This window comes from Teleopsis dalmanni, chromosome 1 (assembly GCF_002237135.1).
Source record: "Teleopsis dalmanni isolate 2A chromosome 1, ASM223713v2, whole genome shotgun sequence".
NCBI classification, from domain to species: domain Eukaryota; kingdom Metazoa; phylum Arthropoda; class Insecta; order Diptera; family Diopsidae; genus Teleopsis; species Teleopsis dalmanni.
The window spans coordinates 3127816-3138004 of record NC_051846.1 but is presented as its reverse complement, the minus strand read 5'-3'; the positions used below and the strand labels follow the sequence as shown (position 1 = coordinate 3138004).

Here is a 10189-nt window from a genome sequence, read left to right as displayed (position 1 = left end):
TGTTGAATACATGTTTTATGTAAAGAGTATTTATACATAGTTCCTGTCTCATTTAATTATAATGCAGAAGTGTAAAATGCAATAAAATGTTATTCCCAGCTTCTTAAATGAATTCATTAGCAAAATTGGATGATGACTTCGTACCCGTACAGAAGGCTAAGGAGTGCGTTGCTAAGATGATGCAAAAAGTTTAAATTTGTTAATTAACAGTTCAAACTGAGACTGACTGATAAAAGTTGTTTACTAAATTAAAACTTTTTAGTTCAGTTTTGTTTACTGCAATAAACATAAAGGTTAAAACCAAATAAATAAAACGCATAACTCAAAGTTTAATTAAAACCAATGTATCTCTAGTAATACAATTTTCTATTAAAAACAAAATCAAGTTAATCAGTTGTCATGTTTGACTAAAGTTTTAGCCACATACTATAAACCTGGTATAAAGCTAAAGTCATAACATAATTTTATTTGAAATTCCACAATCCGCCAGACTGAAATTAAGCAACTGAATTGCGTTTAACTAACCCAAATAAAAAGCACGTTCACTTATTATCAAATAATCACAATAAATTGATAATCTTCATAATTCATAGCATAATAATAGGCGCACTGTCAGTTAGATCTTTTGCTGCTAATTGCGCCAATAAAGAAGATTACATAAGCACGTGTGGTCCAAAACACCAACGCGCCATTGTACCCGTGCATTTCCAGCAGCATGATTACCACTTACAGTCCACTGGACAGTTGGCCCATCAGCCGGTGTTGTGGCATTAACAAAAGGCATCTTCTACGTGCCATCACCGGACAATGCGATGCGATTGTATTTAGCCACACTGCCAATTGCACTCGAGTTTTCGTAGCTCCGACACATTTTGGCTCGAAACACTGCAAATATGGCCAAAATGGTAATTTATGCTCAGTGTCTGTTAAAGGTGAAAGCACAAAGCTTCTTTTGCACATTTAACAAGCAGAAATCATTACAATTGTAAATTATTGTAAAATATTATGCATTTTTAAAGAGAGCAGAAGTTAGTGTTCGGTTAAGCAACGAGGGATGTCACTAAAGTCAGTCACTTTTCATATAACAGCGCATTACCATTTGCGAATTGTAGAATTAAAACGAAATTAAATCATTTTAGAAGCGAATAATTGCAAGTAATAAATAAATGATCATACAATTCTTGGTGGCATAATAATAAAAACTTATTAAACATTCCTACCAAAAAGCTCCTTACTACATTAAAAACATAATGAGAGAGAAGCGACCTTACCACATTAATGGGAAAACATACTACAGGTGTTCATTCTGTCTTGCAAAATCATTGCAAGGTGCACGATATGCATGAATGTGCAAGAGAATATGTCTGTTGTAGAATTGCAACATCAAAATCAAACAGCTGTTTTTGTAGCATATTACATTCATATCAAAAGCAACTGATCTCAAAATAGTTGCTTCTTTTTCCTTTTTTGTTTCGTTGTAAACTTATGCATATGTATGGGTTTAGGTATAGCAAGATTGCAAGCAGTTTCAAAAAGCTTTGTCTTCTGTACATTTCGTGCATCTTGCAATCAGTTTGCAACACAGAGTGAATACCCCTACCGAAAATAAATTAGTTGTAAATTGTCACAATAATTGCCACTGAAATAGTGTTGTCCACCTAAAAAACAGACTTTCATACAAGACATCTTTTATATATGAGGTTAGCTTAGCATTGACTGCATGCATGAGTGAAGCTACGACGATTACTTTGTGCTGTATTGATCTGGTGTTAGGCAATTAATGTTGAGTAAACTCACAGTAATGTGAAAATGGCTATAAACAGTCATGGTATAAACTCTCTTTACTAACATATGTATATATTATCTTATTACATTAGAACAACGTAATTCCATTTGTTCTCTCTGTTAGGCTACTACTATAAAAACTCATATATTCACTTTTTTACTGCCATTACATACTGTTTATGTTCTTAGGTTTGATTGAATTGAAGTGGCAGTATCGTACATAAAACCTCACTTCAAAACAAATAATTGCCGGTTATGTTACCATAGATAAAGCCACTAAAACAAGTCTAAACACCAAAGCGGCCTGCGCATTGATAATGTCGAAAATGACATGTATAAATTCCGAATTCAAATAAAATTTAAATATTGCAAGCAGTCAATACACATGGTTATATCATTAATTTTAAGGAATGATGACTCTGACCGGTCCGTGAGCAGAGGGGTCTCAGATATGTTAAAAAATTTTGTGATGAAAAATGGAAACTAAAATATGAGATAGCTCTCTCCACTTTGTAGAACCATAACTACTATAAAAGTCATTATGAAGGTAGACCAGATTAATTACATGCTTCACTAATTCTTTCTTTTCCTGAAATATACTGACTAGGCGCGCTTTAGTTGAAACAGCTGTTTGGCACGATTCTTGTCTGAATAAAACCCAGTAAGTATTGTAGTCCAGCGGGGTTTTTAAGGTTCAATTCAATTTTGTATTTTTGTGCTAATTTAATTTATTGACTTAATTTTTTTAATTTTTTCACTTATGTATTGTATAATTATCATGAACTATCAATTGTTTGGCCCTATGTTTGTGAAGCCCTATGCTCCCTTGGGAGAAGAGGACTGCAGTAAGTATAAATTGCTGACTGTAAGAACGATTTTTAAGCATAGTTATTTTCCATAGGCAATGTTTAACACAAGCATTGCTTCATATAAGAATAAGATGATTTCAAAATCGTAACTCCAACAGTGGAGTGTGTATCAGAAACTATAAATCGTAGACTATAAACACGATTTCTAAGCATAGTTATTTTCCATAGGATATATTTAACGTAAGCATTGCGTCTGATAAGAATGAAATAAGTTCAAGACACTAACTCCAGTAGTATTATAGTGGAATGTAAAAGGGTGTGACAACATTTTCGTAACCACCCCCGTAACTTAAACGTAATTAAACGAACAAATTCGGATAAATTTTATTAAAAAAGCTATTTGAGTAAATATTTTTATACTCGATAAGCAAAAGTTCGTCGCATTTTGTGTTTAGTGTTACTTCCTGGATATGTTTTCCTTGTGTTCGCTTAGTAGGCGCTGCATATGCAGACGGACGGATTCAGTTTTAGAGTATAAAAGTTAAAAATTATTGCGAAACATTTGCAGCACGGCAACATGCCGAGGACTACCGTTTGTATCTAACGCAGCTTCAGTGCTGAGGCCGGTTGGTTTTGCCTTAAATAGTACGAAATTTATGAGTTGCTCTTAGTTGGTAGTAGCGTAGGCGACAGAGGTGCCTTTTGTAGCTTTATCTTTGTGGCCTCTTTTAGTGCAAATTTATTTTAAGTGTAAGTTATGTTAAGAATTTAAATGATAAACACACAATAAGCTCAGGAGGAGAGAAAGATGCATATGACAAAGCTATCTACCGCTGGGGAATTATTTTATTAGATGCATTCTGACAGTAAATTTGCGCTTAACGTAAGTACCAAATAAAATTTAGAAAAAAATGAAAAAATGCATTTTGAAATGCCGGAAAGAAATTAAAAATAATAGAAAATAATTTGATAGCAACCGCAAAACCACAACTTTTCATATAATTTCAATTAACATTTTTCTGTCCAATTTGGCTTGCATAAATTACAGTTTTTTTAACGCTTTTTTAAGTTTTGTTTTAAGTTTTTTTTTTTTCGTATGACAGCACATCATTTTCATATTAAAAACTAAATTGAAATAGTTTTTTGTGGAAGCTCAATAAAAAGTGTCAAATTGTTGCAGAAATTGTTGCTTTGCTCATTGCCATGGACGAGTTATTATCCGCACGCAGGGAGGAAGAGAATTGCTTTGAAATTGACAGAAAACCACAAAAATTTAATTATTTCAATTGCAGTCTGCACGGTGGTTACCCTTTATTTTTGATATTTTTCGCATTTAAATTGAGTTTTTTAAATTTTTTTTGGATTTTTCAAAAACTATTTCATTTTCTGTTTCAGCAATTTTAGTTCGAATTAAAAATTACAAAGGAAATATAATAAAAAGCAAATTGTTTTGAATGAGCGCAATTTAAATTATTATGTGGTTGCTAAGTGGACTTGGACGCTTGGCTGCATGTGCACAGATGAATGTGGAAACCCTTTTAGCACTTAATTGGCTGTAAATGTTGCTGATGACACTTTTTCACTTGGCCAGCCAATTGCTGCGCTGTGGCAACTGCTGATGTTGCTGATGGCTCTCATGTCGCACTGCTGAATACAAAGGAAATAATCGTAATGGCAGCAAATGTGTTGCAATTTCAATTTGCAAAATAGTCATCACACTTCTTCTTTTTGCCCTCTTCCCTTTCTCTAATATTCTTTTTTTTCTCCAATTTTCTGTAATTTGTTCAGTATTTTTTTTTAATGAGAGTTTCGTTTAGATTATCTATAATTTTGAGCTGATGTAAAATTTTATGACCTGAGGACTACTTGCTTTTAGTATTAATTGTGTTAGCACACGAAACTAGTAAAAGAGTCTTTGGGAGGCAACACAGAAAATGGTTACATCCGGTTATTAATATTTGTATATTAAAAACATTGCTATACTCATTAAAGAAATATAAAAAAGTTTTAGAAATACCACACATTTTAGTTGTTCTTTCAGGAAGTAATCAGATCGGTCGAAAAATAGCAATTCAAACGAAGTGCAAACGGAATACTGCCAACTTGAGTCCCAAATAAATTCACTTTATCACGACCACTATCATAGCCTATACAGTCTATTTAGCTACCAGCTTATGTTTTAAACTTAAGCAAACCATAATGCTACTTACTAGCTTGAATCTTGAGCTATAAGTTTAGTGTATCATCATTTTCTTTATAACTCCATAGTTCATTTAGAACATAAGCCAGCAAACCATAAGCAATCAGCTTAAGCTTCAAATAGGTTGTATATTACCTTATCTGTATAGCTACACAATCCATTGAGATCGTTTAAATTCCCTGTAATTATAATGCAATCAACTTGACCCTTGACCTAAGCTTAAACTTCTTCTAACCAATTAAGAAGGGTTCGTTCTGTACTCCATTTCAACTATCTAACTAACTGACCGTTAAATAAGATCAGTGTATCATTATTATCATGAAAATAGATACTCAGCCCATTTAGAACATAAGTTTATTCCACAACGTCCTCTCATTTTTTTAGTTTTATACAATTACTTTCTTTCTTTCTGATATTTCTTTATTCGCGATCATGCTGCATATTGCTAATCCATTCTTTCAAGGTTTTTCAGGTTCTAAATTTACGTTCTAATATTAGTGACGATGTCCTTTAGGCATACCTACAGTAATAACGTGTTCTATTCACTCCAAGCGTTGTTTTTTTATAAGTCGTGTAACATGTAATTTTAAATAAAATTAATGTTACAAGCATCTAAAATCACAAATTAAATGAACTAAACCAATAAAAGGAAGAACGATATGAACAGGACCTGCGTTTGGGAAGAAAGGGATTGAGTTTGATTAATAGATGAAAAGTTTCTAAGAGTCCCTTCTAAAATGTGTAATAATGATTGTACTGACATGACAGTGTTTTATTAATATGCATACTTCCATGTTCAGGTAACCTCTTTGAGACTATTGTGGTAGCTAAAGCATAGACGAGGAAATGGACTGTGTCACATATTAGTTGGTGTAACTGTTCAGTACTCGTCTGAAAGCGTTTATTTATCTTAAGGTCTCCAACTAGATAAGCCCATTTCGTAATGTAGTAGAATAAATTAAAAAAAAACAGTATTTGCTTTTGGAACTCGTAGTAGATATTACGATACACGTCGTGTTTCAAAACTATTTGATACTTTTTCCAACATTTTTGTTCTGAAATGTGTGACAAAACAGTATGATTGATAAGTTTAATCGTGATATCCATAGAGTAATTTTTTTTTAAGTTATGTAAAAAACATATATGGGTCAAATGTGATGGGCAAAGGCAATTTCTGTTAAAGTTTTACTTTTCTGTACTATCATTACACAGATATGGGTCCTTTTCAGTTAAGATGCAACTTAAGTTTAACAATTCAAGATTGCAAACCGTCAGTGTCTGGTTTTCGCTTTAATGCAACTCTTTCAATACTCTCTTGGGTCAATATAGAAAATTATTGCAAAACATCTGATAAACACAGTGAAGTCTATAATGACTAACATTTTTTAGTCTGTAGCCTGTATCCCACCAGGTGCTGGTTACTCTGTATAATTTAAATCTGTAAATATGCCATAAGCCATTTTTAATTTTTTTTGTTTTTCTCACTTTTAACTTTCTTAGTTACTATATAAATATACAAACAATAAAATTGTTATTCCACTGATTTTAATAAAAATTTGCCAAATTTTTGTAGTACAAACATTAAGAAAATATAGTCTATATTACCATAGATACAACAGTAGTAGCTTATTATAAACTCTGCTTCAGTAGAGAACTATACTAAAATTCTCAAGCCTTCAATTAATTCAGAATATCGGATTACTGACAGGATTAAATAAATGAAGAAAAGTTAGTCAAATTACACAGTTTGTTGGTTGTCTCTCTTTCGATTTTGTTTTGAAAGCAGAGTTCATCATGTATCAAAATTTACTTCACTGTCTCCTAATGCCACTTACGTTTGTTTCGATACAATGACCCCAACTTCATTCGGTTATCACTTTAATAATTCAACGCTTCAGATACGTTCTAATAACTAAGAATTAAATTATTAAACAAACAGCTTTAGTTAAGCTTTTTCTTTACATTAGATGTCCAAGTTAAAACAGAAATTAGACTTTAGTTCTCACAAGGGCCCCTTTACTACAACTGGCACAACTGAGCTACAAATAGAACAATATTAATTTTGGATTTAAATCAAATATACCATATATATACTTACTTTAAATATATACTTACTAAATATATACTTACTTAGGTATATACTTACTTTAAACTTTTGAAATTTTTACGCGATTCAGTAAAAGTCACAAAAATTTAATCACAATCTCTGTAAGTAAAGTTCCATAATTTCTGGAATCGTCATTGTTGCTAGAGTAAAAACTTTGAATAGGTATAATTAGACATATAATTATTAAAATTACCTGCATCTCATTAGAAGAAGACTAACTAATATAATGTAAAATTCTTTCACTTTTCCACTACGCAAAAAGAATCCAATACCTGTACAAAATAGCTTGTCTCTGATTAGATCCCGCCGTCGCTATTCCAACACTCTTTCCAGTAGCCGGTTAACATCTAAGGAACAAAGTCAAGTATTCATACCGCGAGACCTCCGGTTTTTACAAAAGGCAAGTTTCATGAGCACAGTACGTGTTCTGGTTACATCAAAACCATATGTCATTATTTTCTTGATTTTTGAATATCTAGAAAAAAATTTATAAATGTCAAAAACTTTTCAAAAGAAAAATATTTTGAAAAGAAATTTTTTTTTGAGAAATAGAACAATCCTGCTTCTCACAACACTCACCAAGAACTCTTAATAATTGTAACTAATTGTCTCCCATATTTGTGATACTTTTTTTATATATATATATGCACATCAACTCACTTTTTCATTTTAATAGCACTGATTATTATATACCATTTAATTAGAAATTTTATATATTTTTCATATTTTATTTAACGCTATAGCGTCTCTTCAGTTTAATATACGAAATTAAACTGTGGTCTTAAGTTATATTTTATATATAAGACTTCATTATAAGCACATTGCAAAAATCCAAACGATAAATTTTGAGTAACGTTTGCCAAAAGGAATTTATTTTAACTAAAATACAAAATATTTTGATTTGGTATATAGTTTATTTCAAAAATTCGTAAGCTTACTAGATTCAAAAAATATTATATAGTGAATTTTAATTTAAGGTTAAGTTATCGTTCGAAAGACATATTTATATTATTATAAAATGTTATATTATTATAAAAATTGGTTAATATACGGAAAATCGGATTGGTTCAAAAATGCAAAGTCCGAGCAACATTATATCACTTCTAGTGATGTTTCTTAAAAGTACTTACTTATTTTTATGTAGTGTTGCACCAAAAATATTATACGTCAATGTACCAGAATTCTGGATAATATTCGAGATAGGTGAATGAAATAACCGGGTTTCAGCCTTATGTATAGTTTTGATTTATGGCTAAATTATGTATTACAGTTGAAGAATATATTGTGTATAAATATAACTGCAAATCTACTCAATTCATTACTTATGGTAGAAGACTTAAAAAATTTTAATCCATTTTCTTGATATCTTTATCGCTGGTAAAAATCCAAAATTTGATATTCATAAATCAAAACTATTTAATCCAGATTAATATTACATTAATCGCAGTTTTGGTTTCCTTAATCTATTCACAATACATGTTTTATATTTTGGTATAATATATTCTAAATATAATTAAAATATATGTTCTGGTGATTAATCTAGTAGTGCTACATCTACATAATTGCTGAGACAGAGATCAGAAGTGGAAAATTAATTTAAATTTGCTTTGCGGAAATGAATGAAAATAATTTACAAAGATATGAGTTAGCCCTTGATATGTCTTTTTTTCATATTGGGGTCTTTGTTTCTTAAGTATCTATGCCATATTGCAAATGTAGAAATTAAAGACATGTCCTTTTTATACGACGACCTATATGTTAAAGGTGTTCGTTTATCAAAATTTGTTCGATGTCGCAAATGTAGGATTTCAAATCAATATTTTTAATTAATATGATCAATATGTTAAAGTACGTTCACGTTCATTTGTCACTCTCTCAAATGGATTCACTTACGCTCAGACTTAAACATACCTGAGCGTGATATTAAACCAGTAGCACGGCCGGTTTAACCAGAATGCATCGGTCAACTAACTTCGACATTTAGTGATGCAACACCACATCCAGCGACTATAAAACCTTCATTGAGTTCGAGCTCAGTCGCCTTTTTCTTCTTAGGTTTTTGTGAAGGTCGTCGAAGAACGGCTACTGCACCAAAAAACATCGCAAGAATAGAGATATTCTTGCGCATTAGAGGGACAGCATACATTCAATTTTATAGATACATTTAGCTGTCAGAAAGATTACTTTCCGTTTTATGCTCCATAATTTAACAACTGATTAAAAGAAGGCAAGTGTGAATTACGGTAAGGAATTGCTGTAAAAATATGGCTGACATAGCTCAAAACACGCTTACGACATCGTTATATGTGATGAATTATGGAACTCCGCCTAGGAGCCCAAAACAAAACAGTAATCCATTGTTTGGGTTTTGGTCTAAAGTGAGCAGAAAACTACAAATGGTCGCATGTTTTTTTAGAAGAACAGATCATGTCGCATTTGTATCATTTGAAGAACATTAACGATCAATTTTGAGTGGTACACAAGTATTTCTTTGCCAGAAGTTTTTGGAGAACTGGGGAAAATCAACCATCGAAGAGAGATCATCCTCTATCATGACATCAGATAACAAGAGAGTTTTTTGAGCACTCAAAACGTTGAATTGATGGGTCATTCGCCTTACAGTACTCAATGCTTTTTTTTTGTTTCCAGATATCAAGAAGAAATGCATGGTGAGCGTTTTCCTATGCCTGAAGATTCCAGGGTTTGGGGCATTCAATATCCGGGTTTTGGAGTAGCAAACTGAAACTGAGTGGCAAAACTGTTTCGAAAACTGGTTCAACCAAACCAGAAATGTATTAATTACCATTGAGAATATTTTGAAAAACGCTAAAACCATTTTTACTTATTAAGCTTTGTGTTTTCATTGTAAGGCGCAAGATTTAAAAGGTAGTTTTCGTTTTTAACTTCAAATGGACTTACTGCTGTTTAATTTTAATTTGAAATATATATGAGTTGTTTCAATAAATTATTAATTTAATCATTTAAAATGAAGAAGAGCATTTGTAACATATGTTAGAGTAAGATTTTGCAAATTGCTATTAAATTATTAAAAATTGACAGTTTTGATGAAAGACGTTTGAGCTACAAATGGCACACAAGTAATGTTAAACATATGCTTTTTTTATTTAAACATATTAAATTAATATTACTTATTTTTAACTTCTAATTTTTATTTATTATATCAACTTTAGCATTAATACAATTTAATGCAATAAAAAAAATTTGAATGAACACGTTTTCTAACAAAGTTTTTACACATTTACAAGGATTTTATTTGCACGAGTACAT

General features: G+C 31.3%; 1 long non-coding RNA gene across 2 annotated transcripts; it reads right to left on the bottom strand.

Moving 5' to 3' along the window:
- Positions 1-6322: 6322 nt before the first annotated feature.
- On the bottom strand, positions 6323-7776 carry LOC119669031. 2 transcript variants are annotated; one of them, XR_005251551.1, is made up of 5 exons: positions 7481-7776; positions 7095-7376; positions 6941-7041; positions 6757-6833; positions 6323-6706 (listed from the first exon to the last, which is right to left on the bottom strand). It is a non-coding gene; the product is annotated as an uncharacterized LOC119669031 (long non-coding RNA). The 2 variants fall into 2 exon arrangements; XR_005251552.1 differs by having other exon boundaries at positions 6323-6699.
- Positions 7777-10189: the final 2413 nt, after the last annotated feature.